The 27,094-nt window shown below is 37.9% G+C and overlaps 1 protein-coding gene and 1 non-coding gene across 9 annotated transcripts in view; one reads left to right on the forward strand and one right to left on the reverse strand.

Annotated features, from left to right (window-relative positions):
* CBFA2T2 (CBFA2/RUNX1 partner transcriptional co-repressor 2) overlaps positions 1 to 27,094 on the reverse strand; it is a 147,334-nt gene that overhangs the window by 81,043 nt on the left and 39,197 nt on the right. The gene's annotated exons all lie outside the window — the stretch shown is intronic.
* On the forward strand, positions 442 to 513 carry TRNAC-GCA. Its single transcript has one exon. It is a non-coding gene; the product is annotated as a tRNA-Cys (tRNA).

The following is a 27,094-nucleotide window of genomic DNA, read 5'->3' on the forward strand; positions in this document are numbered from 1 at the left end:
CCATGTCCTGGAAACTCAGGATACGATGCCAGTCCAAGCTCAGTTACCAACCAGGGTAATAAACGCTGGGCCAGGCTGACTTTTTACCACTCTATCACCTTTCCTTATCTATAAAATAATGCAACTGACTAGATTATCCTTAAGATCCCTTTCAGTCCTAGCATTCTCAATAGGTTATCACTGGGGACTTATGAACATTACTGGCCTTAAAAAACCTTCAATGCATGATCCAACTAGTCTTTCAGATCAACTTGAATTTTTCCAGTTACGTATAAAGTATATTCATTCAAACTTAAAAGCACTCTTCCTTTATGTTCCAAAGATGCAATTTAAATGTCATTATCTTCTTCTCTAGTTTACTGACATTATTGTTGTAAATACCTTCAACCCAACATGGCCCCTTGCTATAAAATAAGCCTTGGTTGGGTCATTCCCGGGGCTTCCCTGGTGGCTCAGAGGATAAAGCGTCTGCCTGCAATGCAGGAGACCCAGGTTCGATCCCTGGGTTGGGAAGATCCCCTGGAGAAGGAAATGGCAACCCACTCCAGTACTCTTGCCTGGAGAATCCCATGGACAGAGGAGCCTAGCGGGCTCCAGTCCACAGGGTCGCAAAGAGTCGGACACGACTGAGTGACTTCACTTTTTTTTTTATATATATTTTTTATTTTTTTTAATTTAAATTTATTTATTTTAATTAGAGGCTAATTACTTTACAATATTGTATTGGTTTTACATCAACATGTATTGGCCATACATCAACATGAATCTACCATGGGTGTACATGTGTTCTTTCTTTCTTTCTTTTGGGTCATTCCTGGAAGCCAATTTAGGTGGTTTCCTCTTTTTACAGTAGGAAAGTTTCTTGAAAGCTTTCACAGTCTTCAGAAAGATGGAACATCTTCCATAAGATGTTACCGAAAAACCCAAATGAGCTTTTTGGCCAACCCAATACTATAATTTTCTCTAATATTCAAGTCAAAAATATTGGTTATTGCCTTAGTAATAAGCAGCTATCCTCCTGAACTGTGTTGGCCCTAGCAGGACATTTAATAAGTCACCTTTATTTGCAGTCAGAGTAACTCCACATATTAAAATGCATATCATTTATTGTTTCATATGCTTCTTGAAACTCTAGCATCAAAAGTATCCCTGGTAAGGACATGCGGCAGTATGAGAATGACTTCACAGTAGACCCTAACCTGTACTACACTTCAGCATTAAGTCTTTTTCTCTCCACTCAACCTAGGAGCACGTCATTTAGAGTACAATGAAAAGAGCTTGCTCACTGAAAGAGTATCAATTAAATTCAATATAAATCCTATACCCTCTCAAATATTCAAACAAGTCTCCAAAGATTCTGAACACCGGAGCCTATCAAAAAAATAAACTCAAAATTTGTTACTAAATCATTTAATCAACTGGGTGTAAGAGAATATGCATTTTAAAAGTTCATTTACAAAGTCTCCCCCTAGCTAAAGAAATCTGACTGCAAAACTGAAAGAAGAAAATAAACAGTATTGTACTAATACCGTGCTCTTAAAATAATTACCCAACTAACGTAAGTGAAGACTGAAGAATTTTTAAGGAATAAAGTGCTTTTTTAAGTTCCTATTTGCATTTTGAAAGAAAAGAAATACAATTTAAAGTTCTGTTCTGATATAATAAAACAGGTTCATTTGCATTACAATATTTAGAATACTTTCCAAATCATTTATAATCACAGTGAGAAAAAAAGATGGCATACAACATTTGTAACAGAAACAAATGATCTGGAAGGTAAGTAAAGTGAGAGGAAAGTACCCTGAAAACTACATAGATAAGATCTATTCTTAGTCTAAGAGCCTGAAGTTAAAAATGCAGAAGATTTAGGAGACAATCACAGCAAAATAATGAACATCTAGAAAGTTCTGAAACTAACTTGTATGCCTTCTATGTGCCAGACAAATCTCGCCAATAATGACATAAGGCAGGAATTTCAGAAAACAGACTCAAAGAGAATAAGTAGCTTGCTTGAGATTAGAGAACTAGCAAATAAGAGCTGTACAGTATGTCTAATTCCCAAACCCATGCTCTTCTCATAGTTGTCCAAATTAGGGGGCCTGGAAAAACATGAATACAATGTACAGAAATGGCCAAAAAAAAATTAAATTATGGATCACAAACTAAAAAGGACTACAGAACACAGTAGCTAACTACACATGAATTTACTGCATCACAAAACTACTCCAAACTTACAATTCAAATCAGGTTTGTCGATGTTATTTATTTTGCATGTAGGAAGTAAGCAGAAGAAAACAAGATAGGAAGAAATTATGAGAGGAAAACAAAGAGCTAAATACATTAAAATTACCTTTTAGCTGTAATTCACCCAAATATGTTGAAATAAAATGTGACAATAAGAAAAAGTATTTTATGAGTCATTTTTTTTAACACTATTCGTATTATGCATACTAAAGGAGAAAAAAATTTCCCTCAAAATATCACAGAAAGACTCAATGTAGAATATCTTAAAGAAATATTTGTGGGACTATATCTAGCCATAGAATTCATATGTAACATCTGATTAAAGTTTCCATTCAAGAAAGCATGGCATTCAAATATAAAGGTGGAAGTGAAAAATGATACAGTAAAAATATAAACTAAATGAAGTATCAAAATAACAGTAGCTAAAGGCTAAACTCTCATCAAATATCAAAATATTCATATCATCATAATCTGAAATAAATAATTGCCCATGTTAGCCCCCAAAACTAAAGTGTACTTACCCCAAATGCCCAGGTTGTTAACAATCCAGAGTCTTAAAATATACCAAATTTATTTGAGATAGATACAGAAAAGCTCCTCTTTTTCTCCTCCTAATCTTCAAAGCCCAATGTGAGACCAGCCTTCTTCCTTCTTTCATTAGCTGGACATGTGTCAGCTCTCTCACATCTGCGATTTCTCACTGACTAGAGCTGCCTGTCCCATTCCAGGGAAACACAGATGGATCCCAGATGGGAAGGTCCTGCCAAACAGACCAGCTCTTCACCTTGCCAGAATCCCCAGATACAGTCAGTCTCTCTGTCTCTCTCCTTTTCTCCCTCCCTCCTGCTTCCTCTCCCTCCACTACCCTTCCAACCCTCCCTGTTACCAGGGCTCTTTGCCAGCTGATGTCACTAAGTACACACCTCCCAGTGGCTCCCGGCCAATCTGACATTAACTTGTTAAATACGTGTAATTTGTTTATGGCTGACAATAACAGCAAGGATATTATGCAAAACCTATCTGTGCAAGTCCCTAGTGGAATAACATGTAGAAACACACACTGACACAGAGACTCATATTTTGGGGACATTCAAATGTTTAACAATTACTATTTAAAGTCCTACATATTGTCTGGTTTCTGCTATTGTTTAATAGCTTCTGCTCTTTGAACCAGTTTTAAAATTCTACATATGAAAAATTCCTTCTTAAAACGAACATGTAATTGGATGTAAAATGCAAAGTTGAAAATTAATTTGGGGAGCTATATTAACAGAAATATATGTAAATGAATCACACAAGCCGCCTCTCAGATCCAGACTTGGTAGCACTGCAAAACTGGCACGTGATTAAAATAAGACAATGCAGGCAACATGGTTCTGATGCTGTAAAGATTATAAATGAAAGATGGAGACACAATTCAAAAAATAGTTTTAAAACAAGGCAAATATGAATGTGAGAAATAACATAATGCTTAACACTAAGGAGCTGCTTATGCAAGCTTCAACAATGAAAAGACAAAACATACATTTAGAAATATTAACAATGAGAACCCAAAGAGAAGGACTGAGCTGCTCAAGGTCAGAGTTTAATCACTTATACCTCCAAATACTTAGCATATAACAGCTGCTTAGTCAATTATTGCTAAATGAAAATTGATCATCAAAAACTGACATTGTACTTGACACACAAAATATTACCTTTGAGGTAAACTGGGTGAAAGGTCCACGGGACCTCCTTTTCATTTTTTTAAAACTCCCTGAAAATCAGTATTTTAAAACAAAAAGTTACCAGGGGGAATGTTTGGCTGATTCCTGGTCACATTACATCAACACGTATCTGCACTAAAGTCTCCATGAACACAGATTAAGAATGAAAGATCCTCCATGTACATAATCAAAACAGGTGTGGCTATGATTCTCTAACCCTTTTCTATCATTCTTGGAATATCTGGAATCTGTAAACAATTTTTCAGTCATGGCAATTTTGGGCAAAGAAGAAGACAGACTATTTCTGTCAAGGGCAACTAACTGACTAGGTTTCATGTCTGTAGTTCCATCCCAGTGGGGGGTGGTAATAGAAGCAACAGCAGCCGGCTGAGTGCTTACCATGCGTATTAAATGCCAGAGACAGTTTTAATTGTCTGAATCTTCACAAAGACCCTATATTATAAAGTTTCTAAATATTATCATTATCGCAAAGTTACAGCTAAGGAAAATAAGGCACAAAGAGTTACATAACTTGGCTATTTAGCCCACAAAGCAAGTGTCAGCACCAAGTAGTCTGGATTCACAGCCAGAAAACTATAGCCTATTGCCTAGTAGAAAAATGAATCAAAAGATGCCACTGGCTGTCCTGGATCACTAGCTCTGGGAGAAGCCAGCCACCATGTCATAAAACTTCAGCAGCCCTAAGATGTCTATATGGTAAAGAACTGAAATCTCTTGCCAAAGCCAGCATTAACTTGTTCATATAACTAACCACAATCACCCAATTAAAATACCTTGGAATTTTGACCTATAATAAGTGCAGGAGAGAATAAATAAGTCTAGTATTATTTTAAAAAGGAAAAAAAGATGGTTCTTTCACTTCTAGCACCCAGACTACAGTTCCTAAATACCATTTCCCACTAAAAGGAAGCAGAGCTCTTTAGAAAAACAGTTGACTCCAGGTATAGGGCAGGAAATGTACAAAACTTGTCATATCAGAAATCAATTAAGCTATCCAAGTCTTTTGGAGTTAGGTCCAAGGGACTTAGAAGCCAACCTGAAGAGACTCCCACTAACTAAAATGTGATAATTTGGGCATAATAACTGCAATGGATTGAAACAAAGCAAAATACTTACATTCATGACTTTAGAATGGAACTTAGAAAAAAAACTGATTTTTCACCTTTTTGAGGATACTAGGGAACCAATTCATTATTCTGAAACCAGTATATATCAAGCATTTTACCTGCTTTCCTATATGAGCTGTACCTCTAGGAAATGAAAACTGATCCCTATTGAAACAGTCCAATTAAAATGAAAAAATTATATACAGGCATAACTCATTTTTCTGCACTTTACATATACTTCTCTCTTTTTTTTTTTTTTAAACAAAGTGAATGACTGGCAATCTTGCATTGTCAGGTGATGTTAGCATTTTTTAGCAATAAACTATTTTTTTTAGTTTATTAAAATTTATTTATTATTTTTTAACTTATATCTGCTCTTTTTTTTAATTTAAATTTATTTATTTTAATTGGAGGCTAATTACAATACTGTATTTGTTTTGCCATACATCAACATAAATCCGCCATGGGTGGGGGGGGGGGGGCGGGGTTCAGGATGGGGAACATGTGTAAACTATTTTTTAATTAAGGTATGTACATTTTTTAGGCCTGTTACTCCACACTTTAAATAGACTACTGTTTAGTGTAAACATTAATATGCACTAAGGAACTAAAAAATTCATGTGAGTCACTTTATTGTGATACTCACTTTATGGGAGTGGTCTAGAACTGAACCGAAATTATCTCTGAGGTACCTATGTACTTACAATACAATCATTTTGCAAATCCGTGTTGAAAAAAATTAATCTAGGTAATAAATCAATTGCCACTCATATGAGATGAGAGATATATGGACATTGATGGTCCATTAATACTTCCTAGAGGAAGTATACCATCACCTGTGAAGCATTCATGATTAAAAAAAAAAGTAAATACAGGGACTTCCCTAGTGGTTCATTGGTTAAGAACCCACCTGCCAATGCCAGGGACATGGGTTTGATTGACAGATGGTCTGAGAAGATCCCACATGCCATGGAGCAAAGAAGCCTATGCACCACAACTACTGAAGCCCACCCAGACTACAGCCTGTGCTCCACAACAAGAAAAGCCATTGGAATGAGAAGAAAACGCACAACTGGAGTAGCTCCCGCTCGCCACAACTAAAGAAAGCTTGCACACAACAACAAAGACCCAGCACAGTCAAAGGAAAAAAGTAAGTCTGAAGCTGATTAAGCCTTTGGATCTAACAACAGATTTACTGGACATTGAGAGAGTATAGGAACGTATTAATGACAGCATGGAAGTACAATTAGCAAAGTCCAGAATGTGAAGAAATCTATAGTGCAAACAACCTAGATTTATAGAAAAAAGGGTGAGATAGAGGAAGGAACTGGAGGAGAAACCTATAAATAAAGAGAAATAAAAGACTTAAACGCAGTATGTGGACTTTATGTGGATTCCGACTTGAAAGAACCATAAAAAATAACCTATGACTGGGAAATTTGTAAGACTCACTTGAAATTTAATTATACTAAAACATTGTTTTAAATTGTTTATTATTTATATTTTTAAGAAAAGTATTTCTTAAGAGATATACAGAAATTTTGTTTTGTTTTACAGAAATTGTTATTGCTAAACTTGTATGCTGTCTAAGATGTCCTTTAAGAGAAGCTGAGCCGGTGACTACTGCAGCATGGTGCTTACTTACACGGGGTGCATTTGTAGGCCCGGGTGATATTTTCCACAACACAAAGTAAAAAACAAAGAGCATTTTTTTTTAAGTGTGCCCAATTTGGGTGAAATGGGCAGGCTGATTTGAACAGTTATACTGGAGTATGCTTGCTGTTCAATGCTGTGTTAGTTTCTACTGTATGGCAAAGTGAATCAGCTCTATGTATACAGATATCCCCATTTTTAAAAAATTCCTTCCCATTTAGGTCACCACAGAGCAGTGAGTAGAGTTCCCTGTACGAAACCGTAGGTTCTCATTAGTTATCTATTTTATACTTAGTATCAACAGTGTGTGTATGTCAATCCCCATCTCCCAATTCATCCTATCCCACTTTCCCCTGACCTTCCCCCTTGGTATCCGTGTCTAGAGACAGTTTTTTAAAGCAACTCAGACAAAATGAATTGAAGTCTGACATGAGGTTTAACATGGTACCAACATATTCATTTATTTCACTGACTACATCATGAGTTGATATGTCATCAACTTTTAAAAATAAAGGATGATAGTGCAATCTATCAGGAATAGTGAACACAGGTGCTAGTTGGTTGCTTTACAATGAAATTTGTAAAGGATTTTTTTTTATGTCCTCCCAAGACTTCCCTGGCTGTCCAGTGGTTAACACTCTGTGCCTCCACTGCAGGGTACATGGGTTCAATCCCTGGTGGGTGGTGGAAACTAAGATCCTGGATGCCACGCAGGGCAACCAAAAACTTGGGGAGGAACAAACATTTTTTTTAATGTCCTCCTATAGGAAAATTAGAATATGCCCCTGGATATTAGATTTGAATTGGAGGTATCAATATGAACACATAGCTATTATATTATATATGACACTGTATTATAAATTTTTATAATAAAAACATATAGACATAGGAATACACACACAAACACATTCATACATATACTTCCTACCTGTTCACTCAGAGTCTAGAAGCAATGACACCTTGTAGCGATGAACATATCTTAAATCCAGATCCTGATATCTAAACCACATTTTCTAGTAAAACCAGAGCTCCCTGGAGGAATGGCTGATCCAGGATTGGGCAGGAAAATACAAAATAAGCAGGCAACATCTTATGTAAGAAAATAAAAGACTACTCAGAAATGATGAGGGCATGTCAAAAAGATACTGATGCCAGTTAGAAAGGGCTACTGTGGTCAACTGTGAGACAATCTGAGCATCAAAATAAATGGCAATAATAGATTAAAGCATAACATGTGAAATAAAAATTGAATTTAAAAAATCCATCAATATGTAAGGAAGAAAAGAAAGCAATCCCTTCTAGCAGATGTCAACCTAAAAAAACAGAAAGGATGATGGAAGCAGAAAATCACCATGGTAGACGAGTGAATAGAAAGTTGATGAAAAACAGGATTATCTAGACATTGTCTCATTTAAGTATTTGGAGGCAAGAGGGACATTGTTTCACATATTCTCAGAGTGGTTTTAAAAATTATATATACCTAATACACACACAATGATGATAAAGCAAATGGGACAAAATGTTAACAAGTGGTGAACAAGGGTCTGTTTTATGATTCTTGCAACTTACTATAAATGTTCTATAACACCAAATAAGCACTTATCAAAAAGGAAAAAAGTCCGCACTGACAACAAAACAGTTTGAAAACTCTGGGGTATTAAGTGAACATGTGCAGCAGTCCATGGGGTTCTAATGAAGATGCTCATGACAGTCTCTCCTTTGGTTTCTTACTCTGATCACAACTACTGCCATGGTGGTGGTACTGAACAGTAACTTATTTTAAATTGTTATTTTTAGTTATGTATCAGTAATAATGTTCATTTCATATCTATAATGGGCCACTGCTGAAAGACAAAGTAGGGATTTCCCGAGTGGTCCAGTGGTTAGGAGTCTGCCTGCTAATGCAGGGGACATGGGTTCATTTCCTGGTCTGGGAGGATCCCGCTTGCTGAGGAGCAACGAAGTCCCTGTGACAACTACTGAAATCCGTGCTCTAGAGCCCCTGCTCTGCAACAAGAGAAGCCACCACAATGAGAAGTCAGCACACCGCAACTAGAGCAGCCCTGCTTGCCACAGCTAGAGACAGCCCGCACAACAACGAAGAGCCAGCACACACAAGAGTAAGTAAATTTTAAAATTGTTTTTTAAAAAATATATAACATAAAATTGAGAAGCCTAAAAATGATACTACAAATATGCTTGTAATCCAGACCTTTGAGTTGGACTCATTAGATTAAAACTATCTCTCATCCAGCACATAAAGATGACTCTAGATCCTCAAAACAATGGTGTCAAAAAATAACAATAAAGACTGATGCTTACAGTCAACTACATTTTCATTGTGGATGGTCTTCTTTTTTTTTTTTTGGCCATACCATGAAGTTTGTGGGATTTTATTTCCCTGAGCAGGGATTAGCAGTGAAAGCACGGAGTCCTATCCACTAGACTGTCAGGGAATTCCCCACTGTGGATCATATTTACTTGCATATTTGGAATCTTCTTTGTCATTTAAAAACAATATTATATTTCATCTCAAACATCAGATTGTATTTTTTTAAAAATTTAACACATTATAAAATTTCAAACTACACTTTACCCCAAAACCAAATACTTTATTCTATTCTACTTTGCTGCACAGCATGTGAGATCTTAGATCCCTGACCAGGGTTCAAACCTGTGGCCCTGAAGCGCAAGCAGAGTCTTAACCACTGAATTGTTAAGGAAGTCCCCCCAGTTTTTTATTTTTAAATTAATATAAAGAATAATGTTTTATTTAAACAGAAATGTAAAATTAAATGTACAAGTATACTTGCTAAATTGGGGAAAGCAAAAAAATATAATACAAGTAAATAATAAGAAAATACAAATCTTAAAGATTATATTTTGAAAGAAAAAATATTTTAACACCAGTCTTTTAAAAAATCATTGCTCTAACATCTACTATACAAAAATGAAATCATCTAAAAAACCTTTAGGGAAAGTTTGCAAGACTGCATAATGAGAGAACTTTCAGGTCCACAAAAATGATTTAGAAGATGATTATTCGGAGTGGGGATCAGCAGGGTATAGTTTTGGTAAATTCTTTATTCCTTTGGTAAATAAAGTTTTACTAAAACTTATATAGCCCATTTGTCTATGTATTGTTGATCTATAACTGGTTTCCCATGACAACGACAGAGGTGAGACAGAGATTGTATTAGCCCATAAAGCCAAAAATGTTTACTATCTGGCTCTATACATAAAACTATGCTTCTATGGTCTCATTGCAACAGAGTAGATTTAGAAAGACTCAGACACCTACTTGGGCCAGGCATTATGCTATGTGTTGGAGATATAACAATGAACAAAAATATAGTCTCTGTCCAAAAAGAGCTTGCAGTCTGTTGGAGGGAAAAGTATTCTAATTATCATACACATAAATATATAACAAACAGTAAATAAAGCAGGAGTCCCCAACCCCTGGGCCATTGGATCAGGACCAGTCCATGGCCTATTAGGTACCAGGCCAAAGAGCAGGAGATCAGAGGCAAACATGGGAAGCTTCTTCTGTCTTTACAGCCATTGCTCTCATTACTGCCTGAGCTCTGCTACTGCTAAGTCACTTCAGTCATATCCGACTCTGTGCGACCCCATAGACGGCAGTCACCAGGCTCCCCCGTCCCTGGGATTCTCCAGGCAAGAACACTGGAGTGGGTTGCCATTTCCTTCTCCAATGCATGAAAGTGAAGTCCCTCAGTTGTGTCCGACTCTTAGCGACCCCATGGACTGCAACCTACCAGGCTCCTCCATCCATGGGATTTTCCAGGCAAGAATACTGGAGTGGGGTACCATCGCCTTCTCCGGCCTGAGCTCTACCTCCTGTCAGATCATCAGCGACATTTGGATATAGATAGCATGGTCCCTACGAGAATCTAATGCCTGATGATCTGAGGCGGAGCTGATGCAGTGTTGATCAACAAATGTGATATACCTGAATCATCCTGAAAGCATCCCCCAACTCTGACTCATGGACACACTGTCTTTCATAAAACCTGTCCCTGGTGCAAAAAAAGGTGGGAACCACTGTTATTAACATAAAGGGAAAAAAATTAGAAAAAGATTGGAACTATGGACCTCCCATCAGGGGGTGAAGTGAGAGTTAGTGAGGGAAGTGAGAATTCTCTGATAAACTGAATAATTAAAAGATATGAAGTGAACTAGGCTTCTTTTTCAAAAGGAGATGAAGAGTATTTCGAGTGTTTCAGGCAGAGGGGATGGGATATATGCGAAGAGGCATGCATGCCATGACAAACAGATTCAAGGGATTAGATCTGATAGGGCACCTCAAGAACTATGGAGGGAGGTTCGTGACACTGTACAGGATGCAGTGATCAATCAAGACCATCTCCAAGAAAAAGAAATGCAAAAAGGCAAAATGGCTGTCTGAGGAGGCCTTACAAATAGCTGAGAAAAGAACAGAAGCAAAACGCAAAGGAGAAAAAAAAAGATATACCCATTTGAATGCAGAGTTCCAAACAGCAAGGAGAGATAAGAAAGCCTTCCTCAGTGATCAATGCAAAGAAATAGAGGAAAACAATAGAATGGGAAAGACTAGAGATCTCTTCAGGAAAATTAAGAGATACCAAGGGAACATTAAGGAGTTCGTCAAGGCTGTATATTGTCGCCCTGTTCATTTAACTTATATGCAGAGTACATCATGAGAAACGCTGGACTGGAAGAAACACAAGCTGGAATCAAGATTGCGGGGAGAAATCTCAATAACCTCAGATATGCAGATGACACCACCCTTATGGCAGAAAGTGAAGAGGAACTCAAAAGCCTCTTGATGAAAGTGAAAGTGGAGAGTGAAAAAGTTGGCTTAAAGCTCAACATTCAGAAAACCAAGATCATGGCATCCGGTCCTACCACTTCATGGGAAATAGATGGGGAAACAGTGGAAACAGTGTCGGACTTTATTTTTCTGTGCTCCAAAATCACGGCAGATGGTGACTACAGCTATGAAATTAAAAGATGCTTACTCCTTGGAAGGAAAGTTATGACCAACCTAGATAGCATATTCAAAAGCAGAGACATTACTTTGCCAACAAAGGTCCATCTAGTCAAGGCTATGGTTTTTCCTGTGGTCATGTATGCATGTGAGAGTTGGACTGTGAAGAAGGCTGAGCGCCGAAGAATTGATGCTTTTGAACTGTGGTGTTGGAGAAGACTCTTGAGAGTCCCTTGGACTGCAAGGAGATCCAACCAGTCCATTCTGAAGGAGATCAACCCTGGGATTTCTTTGGAAGGACTGATGCTAAAGCTGAAACTCCAGTACTTTGGCCACCTCATGCGAAGAGTTGATTCATTGGAAAAGACCCTGATGCTGGGAGGGATTTGGGGCAGGAGGAGAAGGGGATGACAGAGGATAAGATGGTTGGATGGCATCACTGACTCGATGGACATGAGTCTCAGTGAACTCCGAGAGTTGGTGATGGACAGGGAGGCCTGGCGTGCTGCGATTCATGGGGTCGCAAAGAGTCGGACATGACTGAGTGACTGATCTGATCTGAAGGGAACATTTTATGCAAAGATGGGCTCAATAAAGGACAGAAATGGTATGGACTAACAGAAGCAGAAGATATTAAGAGGTAGCAAGAATACACAGAGAACTGTACAAAAAAGATCTTCATGACCCAGATAATCACGATGGTATGATCACTCACGTAGAGCCAGACATCCTGGAATGTGAAGTCAAGTGGGCCTTAGGAAGCATCACTACGAACAAAGCTAGTGGAGGTGATGGAATTCCAGTTGAGCTATTTCAAATCGTAAAAGATGATGCTGTTAAAGTGCTGCACTCAACATGCCAGCAAATTTGGAAAACTCAGCAGTGGCCCCAGGACTAGCAAAGGTCAGTTTTCATTCCAATCCCAAAAAAGATAATGCCAAAGAATGTTCAAACTACCACACAATTGCCCTCATCTCACACACTAGTAAAGTAATGACCAAAATTCTCCAAGCCAGGCTTCAACAGTACGTGAACCAAGAACTTCCAGATGTTCAAGCTGGATTTTGAAAAGGAAGAGGAACCAGACATCAAATTGCCAACATCTGTTGGGTCATCGAAAAAGCAGAGTTCCAGAAAAGCGTCTATCTCTGCTTTATTGACTATGCCAAAGCCTTTGACTGGGTGGATCACAACAAACTGTGGAAAATTCTTCAAGAGATGGGAATACCAGACCACCTGACCTGCCTCCTGAGAAATGTGTATGCAGGTCAAGAAGCAACAGTTAGAACCAGACATGGAACAACAGACTGGTTTCAAATTGGTAAAGGAGTACATAAAGGCTGTATATTGTCAGCCAGCTTATTTAACTTCTATGCAGAGTACATCATGAGAAATGCCAGGCTGGATGAAGCACAAGCTGGAATCAAGATTTCCAGGAGAAATATCAATAACCTCAGATATGTAGATGACACCACACTTATGGCAAAAAGCAATAAACTAAAGAGCTTCTGATGAAAGTGAAAGAGGAGAGTGAAAAAGATGGCTTAAAACTCAACATTCAGAAAACTAAGATCATGGCATCTTGTTCCATCACTTCATGGCAAATAGATGGGGACACAATGGAAATAATGACAGACTTAATTTTGGGGGGCTCCCAAATCACTGCAGATGGTGACTACAGCCATGAAATTAAAAGATGCTTGCTCCTTGGAAGAAAGCACATTAAAAGCAGAGACCAGTCAGTCCTAAAGGAAATCAACCTGAATGTTCATTGGAAGGAACTGATGCTGAAGCTGAAACTCCAATACTTTGGCCACCTGATGTGAAGAACTGACTCATTTGAAAAGACCCTGATGCTGGGCAAGATTCAAGGAAGGAGGAGAAGGGGACAACAGAGGATGAGATGGTTGGACGGAATTACTGACTCGATAGACATCAGTTTGACTAAGCTCCAGGAGTTGGTGATGGAGAGGGAAGCCTGCTGTGTTGCAGTCCGTGGGGTTGCAGAGTTGGACATGACTGAGTGAGTGAACTGAACCTGATGCATGGCTAGTTTGAAGAAGTGGAAGGAGGTTGGCATGACTAGACAGCATTAAATCTGCAGGAGGAGGCTGAAGTTGTGTGACAAGCAAGGGGTTAGACCACACAGAGCTTTATTGGGAGTAATAAGAAGATAACAGAGGCCAGTTTGTCTCAGCTTCTCCATGTCAGACAATCCTGCAAAAACCTCAATGGGCAAAAGCTGTCTCTCTCATCTTCAGTTCCATGGGACGAGACAACAGATGTTTAAAGTTTGAAATATACAGCTGAAAAAAAAAAAAAAAGAAATATACAGCTGATCTGACTATGGAGTTTCCTCTTTTTTGGGTTATTTACAGCAACCATTTTAAAAGATACTAATTTTCTCTTACAATTCTATAAAAAAAAAAAAAAAAATAGCCTGGAGTACCTGTGCCAATTCAGCTACTAAGTATATTATCTAAATCATTAACCCTCTCCATCTGTCAAATCAGATATCAAACTAGGTGTTAGGAGGTCTCTTATATAGCTTTGCTTCTTGCTTAAACTTCTTTGTTTCTATGTCTTATTTAAATTTATTTTCCATGTAGTCTAGTAACCTGAAAATAGCCTGAAAATGAAAGAGATGTTTGGAGGTTCTCCAGAAACAAGATATTCTAACTTTCCAGTTTATGTGACTACGTATAGGTTCCTGTTTTACTATTATTAAAAACCTCATAATTTCCTGATTATTTGCTTTACATAGTTACCATTACAAAGCTTATAAGAATTTTGTGTCAACTTTAAAAGAAAAAACAGAGGAGCAATCAAATTCACAAGAGATCTTGAAAACAAAGCTGAAACAATTCTCTTGATGTTTGAGTCATCGACCCTTGTGGGACCAAATCAGACTGTAACAGCGGTGGATCATTATTTAAAATCAAGAATTCAATGTGATTGTGATAGCAGATTTTTTTAAAGTTGATGGATCAGAGGAACAGAAAATAAATGAAGCAGGAATTTTCATTTGCTAGAATAAACCAACACATTACCCTATATTTTAAGGCACGAGGGATGATACACAGGTATTCTACTCAAATCAGAGTACCAACCATTTTCCTTCACTAAGAGCACTTCAAATAAGCTCTTCTCTACATACCTGGGAAAGGATTTATCTTTTAAAGACTTATCTTAGAGGCCTTCCCTTATGGAGAGATGATTCTCAAAGCAAGCAGAGTTGACAATTTGCCCCTCACAGTGCTGTCCAAGAAGCCTGATATAATACCACACTAGTACTTCAGATTTTCAGTTTTTTGTTGACCTGAGTCTCTATTACTATTCTCTGAGGACAACTGGTATGTTTTGATCAACATACTCAATGTTTATTTGTTAGATAAACTGAAATTTCCTAATTGCTTCAAAAATAATTTAACAGGGTTGAACCACAGAATACCAATGTTAGAAAGAATCTAATCCAACTGCCACTTGGGAGTCCCTGCGTGGTCTGCTGGTGAGGACATGGTCCCTTCACTGCTGTGGGCCTGGGTTCAATCCCGAGAACTAAGATCCCACAAGCTGCATGGTGTGGCCAAAAAGAAACAGCAAAACAAAACAAAAATCCAACTCGTTCATTTAACTAAAATAGAGCAAGGGCGACTCCCTGGTGGTGCAGTGGATAAGAAACCACATGTCAACGGAGGGGACACAGTTCCCGAGAGCCAAAACTACTGAGCCTATGTACCACAACTACTGAAGCCCGAGCGCCTAGAGCCTGTGCTCCCTAACAAGAGAAGCCAGTGCAATGAGAAGCCTGCCCACTGCAACGAACAGTAGCCTCACTTGCTGCAACTAGAGAAAGCCCCTGTAGCAATGAAGACCAGCACAGCCAAAAATTAATTAAAAAAAAAAAAAAAGTTTTAAAAAATAGAGCAAGGAGAGGATAAATTCTGAAAAGTTGGATTAAATTCCTATTAAATATGCTGTGGTCAAATCAAGTTATGTTCTCTCCAAGAATTTTTGTGGGAAAGCTACTGTTTTGAAATGGCAAAAACTTTTAATAATTTCAAGACTACTTTGTTAATAACTATGAAAAACTACTAGCTTAGAATTGGTTTCTCCAAACATTTTGACCATTTTTGCTACCCTTGCCTTGTCCCAGATAAGGTATCATTCATCCCAGGGGTGAATACCTAGCAAGAAGGTGCAAGAGTTGTCAAGTTACTACAATCTACAGCTCTATCTTTCAGAAGACTTTATGTGAATGACAAAACTCAATGTCCAAATTCTTGTCAGGTTTTTTAAAGTTGGGTATTTACTGAATCCTATTTTATAAATTTAAAAACGTACAATGTTAGTGTCATTGAGGTGCCTAAGATCAAACCAAGCCACTGCTCTATCTCCTGCTGGCCTCAAGCTCTCAGAATACCTGAATTAAATAGGCTGAAAAAAAGCCATTCAAGTAAACCCATTTGCAGAAATGTGCTATACTTGGGCCACTCCTTTAGAATGGTGGAGGTGGGGGGAACCCAACATAAGAGTTTTATTGAGGTATAGCATGCTGCTGCTGCTGCTGAGTTGCTAAGTTGAGTTCAACACTGCCATCCCATGGACTGTAGTCCACCAGGCTCCTTTGTCCATGGGATTTCCCAGGCAAGAATACTAGAGTGGGTTGCCATTTCCTTCTCCCGAGGATCTTCCCGACCCAGGGATCAAACCCGAGTCTCCTGCCTGACAGGTGAACTCGTAACCACTGCACTATCTGGGAAGTCCAAGGCATAGCATACTTACCATAAAATTTACCTGTTTTAAATGTATAATTCAATGATTTTTAGTAAATTTATAAAGCTGTATAACCATCACCACGATCTCATTTTAGAATATTTCAATTGCTCCCCACAGATCCTTTATGGTCCTTTACATGAAATCCCATTTATACCCACAGTTCTAGGAAACCACTAATCTGCTTACTCTGCTCCTATAAATTAACCATTCCTGGACATTTCAAATAAATGGAATCATAATATGTTGTCTTTTGTATCTGACTACCGTAACTCAAATACAATGCTTCTGAGGTTCATCCAAGTATCAATATTCATTACTTTTTACTGCAGAGTGGTATTCTATTGGTGGATGTACCACATTCTTTATATTTACTAGCTGACAGACATTTGGACTATTTCCAGCTTTTGGTTGTTGAGTAATGCTGCTGGGAACAAGCCAGGACAAGTTTTACAATGGTTGCTTTTAACAATTCTGCCCAGTTTTAACTGCAAAAATTTGAGAGGAAGGAATTTGCCAAGCCCCTTACACCACCATTTAGGAAGTTTCACCCTAAACAGGTTTTAGAAATATATCATGGTAATTTCTCTTGATTATTTTGAGGCAATTATGCTCTTACAAGAAGTTTGCCTGATTTTGATGTCATGTTTAATGTGGGAGACCTGGGTTCAAGTCCTGGGTTGGTAAGATCCCCTGGAGAAGGGAAAAGCTACCCACCCCAATATTCTGGCCTGGAGAATTCCATGGACTGTACATGGAATCACTCTTTGTGACTGTAGAGTCCATCGAGTCACAAAGATTTGGACACAACTGAGCGACTTTCACTTCACTTAGAAAGATTTAAAAAAATACATCTATATATTCTTCAGGTACTCAAATTTGAGGTTGAAAAGCCTAAAATATGAGTTTTATTAGTATTAAGACAAGTACCTATTGCTGAAGCCTGTCTATTATTACCTGTACATGTACTAAGCTGCTTTAGTCATGTCTGACTCTTTGCAACCCTATGGACTATAGGGTTCCTCTGGCTCCTCTGTCCCTGGGATTCTCCAGGAAAGAATACTGGAGTGGGCTGCCATGCCCTCCTCCAGGGGATCTTCCAACCCAGGGATTGAACCTGTATCTCTATGTCTCCTACACTGGCAGGTAGGTTCTTTACAACTACCATGACCAGGGAAGCCCCTATTACTACCTAGAGGAAACTAATGTCCAAAAAACCACACAAGCAGTTAAAGAGATCTAAATTCCCAGTTCTCAAGGTAAAAGTGAACATAAGGTACAGATTAAAACTCACAACTGGTCTAGCACTTATACAACAACTGCAATAATACAAAGATGCTACTTTCCTTATGATTTCCCACTTGATACACTGGGATTATTTCTTTTTACCCTTCAGGAAAGTGTTTCTGGTTTTATACCAAAAGTTAGTCAGAAAATAGTCACTTCAGAGAAATTTTTTACAACTAGTTCTGTTCAAATTCTTTTGCTCAAATGTGGGAGTGACCATAACAGATTTTTATATACACCTAAGTTAAATTTCTGCCAGGTAGTCTTTTTTTTTCTATCTTTTGATAACTTAGGAAGCATGAAACATAAGAAAACTTAAATCATTCGGTATTTCAAGCACACAATCAATATTTCAGTTGGAGACACAAAATACTAAGGTTAATGATAGCTTTCTACTTTTATAAAGTAACTACAGAATCTACAGATAAATATATAATTCATACATTCTGCTGGAAAACCTTACAAATTCTTCAGTTCATCCCATTTTTCTCTTGCATTTTCATTGAAAATTTTACTTTTATCACATTCCCTGAAAACTCTCTTAATAAGTCCTGGTATTTCATATCTTTAACAAATTCTAGCTCTGAAATGAAACTAAAGAGAGATATGTAAACTTATTTTCCTCTGCTGTTACAAGTTGTAAACTTTTAATTGCAAAGAAAATACAGCAATGAGCTAGTTTTCTAGAGTAAACCAACAGAAATGCAAAATTCTATCAATTGAAAATTCCTTTTCCTTTAGCGTATGGCTATTTCTTTTAAAGTTTTAAGTAAAAAACCATCAAAATATAAATGTTCTATTATGGAATCACTGGAAATATTCAGGAAAAAGAAAAGAAAAAGTGTCAGCCACTAACAGACAAGATATATTAGCCATCTTATTAAAGTTTTATGTATAAGTAAATATCCCCTCCCTCAGATAAACAATTTAAGTGATAGAAAATTTGGTCTTATTATTATTTCCCAATTATTATTAAGTGTTTACCACATGGTAGGTTTGCAGAGAAGACACAGGCCTTTGTAGGACATTTAACAAAACATCCTCCTACAGTAATACTTTCATTATTTCATTTGGCACATGGCAGATTATGTTAACAGATTTATTTATTGACTAAGTCTAATCATATTTCCTCAGTTGGCATCAATATGATATCTACTATTTACGTTTGCTTCAACACTGGATATTTGTTCAAAAGTCTTCCATATGTGATTTCTACCACAGAATTTTGGGTTTCAATGAAATTTAAGATTTTTTATGGTAGATTACAAAAAGATAAATAATTTTAACAAGAGCTAAAATAATCTGGTTTGTGAGTCCACTTTATAAGCCAAAGAATTTGCTTTTTACTTCAAGGAAATGAAACATTATGTAATTAAAGAGTTCCATAGCAATGATTTAAGACCCAAAGTGACCTAACAGTATTTTTCAAAAACTGGTCATATCATCACCTTTCCTGGCACATGCATGCACATGACTTTTTTAATATTTTACAGTTTTCCCTTCATTCAAAACATAATTCAAGATAGCATTCTCTTTAACAAACACTGCTTCCCAAAGCTTAAATGCCTATAATTTCACAAAGATTCTGAATTACACATACTTAAGCCAAACCAAAAAGTAAGGAAAATGTAGTCAACTTCATTTAGAGAAAGCAAACCACAAACTGAAAAATGCATGATAGCAAGGATCACATTCCATTCATTCATTCAACAAATATTTACTGAACATCTCCCATGTGCCTGACAATGTTCTAAGCAATGGAAATATATCAATAAATAAAACAGACAAAAATCCCTGTCCCCTTTGGAACTTACATTCTAGAAAGGGGAAACAGACAATAAACAAAATAAGTAAAATACATAGAAAGCGATAAGCTGGCCATGGGGAAGGGCATACAATTTAAAATAGGGTAGCTTGGTTGGCCTCATTGAGAACGGAAGTGAAGAAATGAACCACAGGACAGGTGAACAAAACGCAATCTAGGTAAAGGTCCTGACACAAGACAAGGACTAGAGTATTCAAAAGGGAACTGCAAGAAGATATGTGGCTGGAGCTGGAAAAGTATCAATAGTAGGGTTTGAGTCTAGAGATCAAGGGGGAGTGACACATGGGTGTTGAACACAGAAAGCTTGGAAGTCTTTGTTTCTGGCCACACCACACAGCCTGTGGGATCTTAGCTTCCCAAACACAGATTGAAGCCATGCCCCCTGGAGTAGATGCACTGAGTCGTAACCACTGGACCATCAGGGAAGTCCTTGAAAGTCTTTTTTAAAACTCTTGTTTTATTTTGAGTAAAATGGGAGTCATTAACAGGGGTCTAAGCAGAGAATTTATAAGACCTGACTAAACTGAATCACTCTGGCTGCCATGTTCAAAACCTATCGAGGGGCAAGAATGGAAGCAGGGAAAACAACTAGCATGCAACTCTACTAAGCCAAGTCAGATGTGTTTGTAGTTTGGACCAGAATGGGAGGACTGAAGTTGTTTTTAGATTCTGTGTATATTCTCAAGGTAAAGCAAACATGATCTCCTGAGTCAATGGGGGTAATGAAAATAAAAGTTACACAGAAAATTGAACAGTTTTTGTTTAAAAGCTAGGTAACAAAAAAAACAAAGTGACTTCATAAAAAATTAAAAACTTTGTACGTAATACACTATCCACAGAGTAAAAAGCCAACCCACAGCATGGGAGTATGCAAATTATGTATGTGATAAGAGATTACTACCCAGATTAATATATAGTACTCCTAACAACAACAACAACAACAAAACAAATGACCCAATTGAAAAATGGGCAAAGGACTTGAACTGACATTTCTCCAAAGAGGATATACTGTGGGTGGGAATGTGAAATGGTACTGTGGAGAACAGTAAAGGTTCCTAAAAAATTAAAGAGAATTACCATTTGAGCCCACAATTAATTCCACTTTGGAGTATATACACAAAAGAATTGAAAGCAGAGTCTTGAAAAGATACGCGTATCGTATATTTATAATAGCATTATTCACAATAGCTAAAAAACACAGAAGCAATCCAAATGTCCACTGACAAATGGATAAGCAAAATGTGGTATACCCATGCAATGGAATATCATTCAGCCTTTAAAAGGAAGAAAATTCTGTGATATGCTACAACATGGAAGAACCTTAAGGACTTTATGCTAAGAGAAATAAGGAACTCACAAAAAGACAAACACTATGCATTTCACTTATATGGGGTACTTGCTGCTGCTACTGCTGCTAAGTCGCTTCAGTCGTGTCCGACTCTGTGCGACCCCATAGACGGCAGCCCACCAGGCTCCTCTGTCCATGGGATTCTCCAGGCAAGAACACTGGAGTGGGTTGCTATTTCCTCCTCCAATGCAGGAAAGTGAAAAGTCAAAGTGAAGTCGCTCAGTCATGTCTGATTCTTAGCAAGCCCATGGACTGCAGCCTACCAAGCTCCTCCATCCATGGGATTTTCCAGGCAAGAGTACTGGAGTGGGGTGCCATTGCCTTCTCCAATATGGGGTACTTAACAGTAGTTAAAATTAGAGACAAAAAGTGTAACTGTAGTTGCCAGGAGTTAGGGGATGGAGAGAATGGGAAGTTACTGCTTAAGAGGTACAGAGTTTCAGTTTACAAGATGAAAAGTGTTATGTGGCTGGATGCTGGTGACTGCAGCCCAACAATGTGAAAGTATTTAACACATCGAGCTTAAAAATGCTTAAGATGGTGGGACGAAGGGGAGGGAAGGGATATAGCTGATTCATGTTGTTAAACAGCAGAAACTAACACATCATTGTAAAGCAATTACTGCTGCTGTTGTTTAGTCACTAAGCCTGAGACCCCATGGACTGCAGCATGCCAGGCTCCTCTGTCCTCTACTATCTTCCAGAGTTGGCTCAAATTCATGCCCATTGAGTTGGTGATGGTATATAACCATATCATCCTCTACTGCCTCCTTCTCCTTTGCCTTCAATTTTTCCCAGCATCAGGGTCTTTTCCAATGAGTGAGCTCTTCACATCAAGTGGCCAAACTACTGGAGCATCAGCTTCAGCAGCAGTCCTTCCAATGAACATTCAGGACTGATTTTATTTAAGACTGACTGGTTTGATCTCCTTGCTGTCCAAGGGACTCTCAAGAGTTTTCTCCAGCACCATAATTCGAAAGTGTCAATTCTTCCGTGCCCAGCCTTCTTTGATACTCCAATTTAAAAAAAAATGGTTAAGATGGTAAATTTTATGTTAAATGTATTTTAATACATATACTAAAAAAAAGAGATAACTCCAAGGTTTCTGATTAAAGGCCAGGGAAGATGGAAGGAAGATGTGATTTGAGGAGGAAGGTCAAAAGTTCTGATTTAGACATTTTTTAGTTTGAGACAGCTATAAGATATCCAAGTAGAGATGTCATGAAGACAAGTGGACAAACCAATCAAGAGTTCTGGGAAGGGTTCTGGGCTCAATATATAAATCTGGGAATTGTCAGCATAGTATTTAAAGCCATGAGTTCATGAAGGGAATAAATATAGATAAACACATGAAATTCAAGGACTGAGCACTGGGTTCTAGGAGCCCATAAAGAGATCAGGAAGAAAAGAAGGAACCATTAAGGGAAACTGAGAAGAAATAGTTTCCCAGTGAGATAGGAGGAAAAATAACAGTATGGTGGTACTCTAGAAACTAAACAAATAGTATGATCAACTGAGTCAATTCTTCTAGTAAGATGAGAACTAAGAATTGACTACTAGATATCCTCAGACATGTACTCATCACAATAAATATGGTTTCAAGGAATATACAATACAAAATTATTATATTTAATTATTATTCCAACTTCTCTTTTACTTCTGAAAATGTACTGTTGAAAATGCAAACTAAATATGTACTAATGAAACATCAACTCTGTCAAATTAATAATTCTTTTACAAAAAAAATTTGGTTTTAAACTTTCAGATTATCACAGTTAAAACTGGGACCTTTCAGTGCTTTGACACCTGGTTACCGTAACACTACCTGTCTTTTACTTGGTAACACTGGAAACATCCCAATGCTGAACAAACAGAAAGAGTAGGGGGTGGGGTGGGGAGACCAGTATCTCACCTGACACTTCCTTTTCTGGGCCTCCATTTTTTTCATCTAAAAAATGAATCTTTGTTTTTCCCTCTTAGGATGCCCTACTCCTCTGATCAAATTCCAGAATTCTTCAGGTTCAGCTCCTGTTACCTTCTCCTTGGAGACTTCTCAGGTTCTCAAGTCTCTTTCCAGGTTCTCTCTCTTCTCTGAACTCCAGTAATTACTTACCTCTATTATACATGGACAATTCATTTGGTCCCACATCACATACTGCCTTACGTGTTCCCTTTGCTAATTTATATGTTTACCTTAAGCACCCACAGTGCACCAGAAAAATCTTAAATTATACTTGTTTTCCAATAACTAATACCACATTGTATCCATAGAAATTATTTAATTAGGCAAGTTAAGAATTATAAAGACTTTTATTAGTTCCTACAAAGTCTGAAAGTATTGTTTTCTGTAAGAAAGCTATGCTAAAGACAGCTTATTTTTATAAGACATAGATTAAAAACAAAACTCAAATGCATGTATGTCTATAATCAGCTTTCAGCATAGGATAATTGACTGACTAATCAGAAATTTAAAAAAATAAGTCAAAGGGCACTTTAAACTGAGGGTCCAAAGAGTTCATACAACTCACCAAAATCTATAGAATATTAGGTAGCCAGGAATAAAATAAATCTTGACAGATTTTAAGATCACTTCTAGTAGACATACCAATGAGTAGATTATTGGTTTTGACTGACCACTGATTTAGTTACTCAATCAACAGATCATATTATATGCTCTGAAGAACAAGACAAGGTACTGAGCTTGACAGATGCTGTAAACCATATGGGACCCTAGCCCACCTGCCTAACTAAACTCTCTCAAGGAGTCTGTTAATATGCATGTTCCCAGGCCCACATTAAATCCAATGAATCAGAATGGGGAAGAGCAGGTCAAGAATCCAAACTTTAATAAGTTCTCAAGATGATTCCTCTATACACTAAAATTTGAGAAAATCATGGCACTAAGATGCAAAAATAGTTAAGGCAAGTCCCTGCCTTCAATATGACTATAAGATAATAGGGAATAAATAACATATAGCACCAGATATAATAATCTGAGATATAAAATAAAAATTACCAAAAATGACAAAAAAAAGTCTCTTCCAACTAAGCAAAAAGCAAGTAATGCTTCATGGAGACGAAAGATGGGTCCTGAGTTCAGATAAGTAGGGAGAAATGCATCTATATCCAAGGGGAGTGGAAAAAACTAAGGCTAGGGGAAAGCTGGGGGTTTCATGCAGTGAATATATCAAAATGGTTGGGCATAAGCCTACACTAGAATGTACAGGCCATACTGTCTACCAGTCAAATCACTGCTTGAGCAATGGGCAGGAGCAGAAACTCATCATCAGCCTTCAGTTCAGTTCAGTCGCTCAGTCGTGTCCGACTCTGTGACCCCATGAATCGCAGCACGCCAGGCCTCCCTGTCCATCACCAACTCCCGGAGTTCACTCAGACCCACGTCCATCGGGTCAGTGATGCCATCCAGCCATCTCATCCTCTGTCGTCCCCTTCTCCTCTTGCCCCCAATCCCTTCCAGCATCACAGTCTTTTCCAATGAGTCAACTCTTCGCATGAGGTGGCCAAAGTACTGGAGTTTCAGCTTTAGCATCATTCCTTCCAAAGAAGACCCAGGACTGATCTCCTTTAGAATGGACTGGTTGGATCTCCTTGTAGTCCATGGGACTCTCAAGAGTCTTCCCCAACACCACAGTTCAAAAGCATCAATTCTTCTGCACTCAGCTTTCTTTACAGTCCAACTCTCATATCCATACATGACCGTCAGAAAAACCATAGCCTTGACTAGACAGACCTTTGTTGGCAAAGTAATGTCTCTGCTTTTGAATATGCTATCTAGGTTGGTCATAACCCTCCTTTTAATTTCATGGCTGCAATCACCATCTGCTGTGATTTTGGAGCCCAGAAAAATAAAGTCTGACACTGTTTCCACTGTTTCCCCATCTATTTCCCATGAAGTGATGGGATCAGATGCCATGATCTTCGTTTTCTGTATGTTGAGCGTTAAGCCAACTTTTTCACTCTCCTCTTTCACTTTCATCAAGAGGCTTTTTAGTTCCTCTTTACTTTCTGCCATAAGGGTGGTGTCATCTGCATATCTGAGGTTATTGATATTTCTCCCGGCAATCTTGATTCCAGCTTGTGCTTCTTCCAGCCCAGCATTTCTCATGATGTACTCTGCATAGAAGTTAAATAAGCAGGGTGACAATATACAGCCTTGATGTACTTCTTTTCCTATTTGGAACCAGTCTGTTGTTCCCATGTCCAGTTCTAACTGTTGCTTCCTGACCTGCATATAGGTTTCTCAAGAGGCAGGTCAGGTGGTCTGGTATTCCATCTCTTTCAGAATTTTCCACAGTTTATTGTGATCCACACAGTCAAAGGCTTTGGCATAGTCAATAAAGCAGAAATAGATGTTTTTCTGGAACTCTCTTGCTTTTTCGATGATCCTGCGGATGTTGGCAATTCAATCTCTGGTTCTTCTGCCTTTTCTAAAACCAGCTTGAACATCTGGAAGTTCACGGTTCAGGTATTGCTAAATTAACCATATAATCAACTAATCATTTTAGCACCTATGATACATCTGAGCAAGGCATTTTGAGGAATACAAAGATGCACAAAAAGAGTCTCAGTCCTTAAGTTCAGGAAGAAGTCAACTTAACAGGGATGTAAAGAACAGAGGGAAATGAGTAACTAAAGCAAACTTAATTGACCCTGAAAAATGAGGAAGGATTCAGAGGACCTGAAAACCTATAGGGGTACCCTGAGATGGGAGAACAACATTAACAACAGTATAGAATAGGACAATCAAGCAAGTCATCAATCAAATGATACTTAAGAACAAAACTCTTTAGCTGCAGATGGTATAGACAAGCCAATGAAATCTACAAAAACGCTATTATAGTAAGTGAAATTATTTATTAAAGTTGTAGGATGCAAGATCAATATACAAAAATCAATATACAAAAATTTGTGCATAGTAGCAATGAGCAATCAAAAGTGGAAATTTAAAAAATGGTCTCAAAAATTGTAAAATACTCAATAAATGACAAAGATGTGTAAGACCTATACTTTGAAATTTCAAAACATTGCTAAGAAAAATTAACAAAGACCTAAATAAAAGAACCTAAATACTATGTTCACAGATGAGAAGATTCAATATTGTTAAGATGTCAATTCTCCTCCCTCCCCACCCAAAAATTCAATGTAATCCCAAGCAAAATCCCAGCATGCTTTTGTGTGTGTGTGTGTGTGTGGAAACTGTCACATTGATCCTAAAATTTATTTGGAAATGCAAAGGACCTAGAACAGCCAAAACAATTTTGAAAAAGAAAAATACAGTTGGAGGACTAACACTACTTGATTTTAAATTATGGTAAATCAAATCCCATGGAAGAGGCATAAAGACAAGCATATCAGTAGAACAGAACAGAGGACTTCCTTGGTGGATCCAGTGGTTAAGAATTTGCCTACACGGCAGGGGGACATGGGTTCCATCCCTGGTCCAGGAAGATTCCACATGCTGCAGAGCAACTAAACCCCTGGACCACAACTACTGAACCAGCACTCTAGAGCCTGAGAACTGCAACTACGGAAGCCCACATGCCCTACAGCCTTGTGCTCTGCAACAAGAGAAGCCACCACAATGAGAAGCCCCTGCACTCTGTAACTAGAAGAAGCCCATGCACAACAACAAAGACTGAGGGCAGCCATAAATAAATAAACAGAGTCCAGAAATAGACCCACACATACATGGACAACTGATCACTGGGAGCATGGAGTCTTAGCTACTGGACCACCAGGGAAGTCCCTGGACAACAGTTTTTGACAAAAGAGTAAGGGCAATCCAGCAGAGCAAGTTCAGCCTTTTCACAAAACTGCCACTGAAACTACACATTCACTGCAAAAAACTGACCTTTGATGTATACCTCACACCATATGAAAAATGAGCTAAACAAGGATTAACAGACCCAAATGTAAAACCAAAACTACACAACTGCTAGGAGAAAGCATAAAAGAAAATCTTTGCAATCTTGAGTTAGGCAAATATTTCTTAAATATGACAACAAAAGTATTGCCCAGTCCATAAAAGAAAAAATTGACAAACTGCAGTTCAAATAATTTCTAAGCTTCTACTCTTCCAAAAAAAAAAAAAAAAAATCACTAAGTGAACAAAGGGCTTCCC

The sequence above is a fragment of the Bubalus bubalis genome, chromosome 14 (assembly GCF_019923935.1).
Source record: "Bubalus bubalis isolate 160015118507 breed Murrah chromosome 14, NDDB_SH_1, whole genome shotgun sequence".
Lineage (NCBI taxonomy): Eukaryota > Metazoa > Chordata > Mammalia > Artiodactyla > Bovidae > Bubalus > Bubalus bubalis.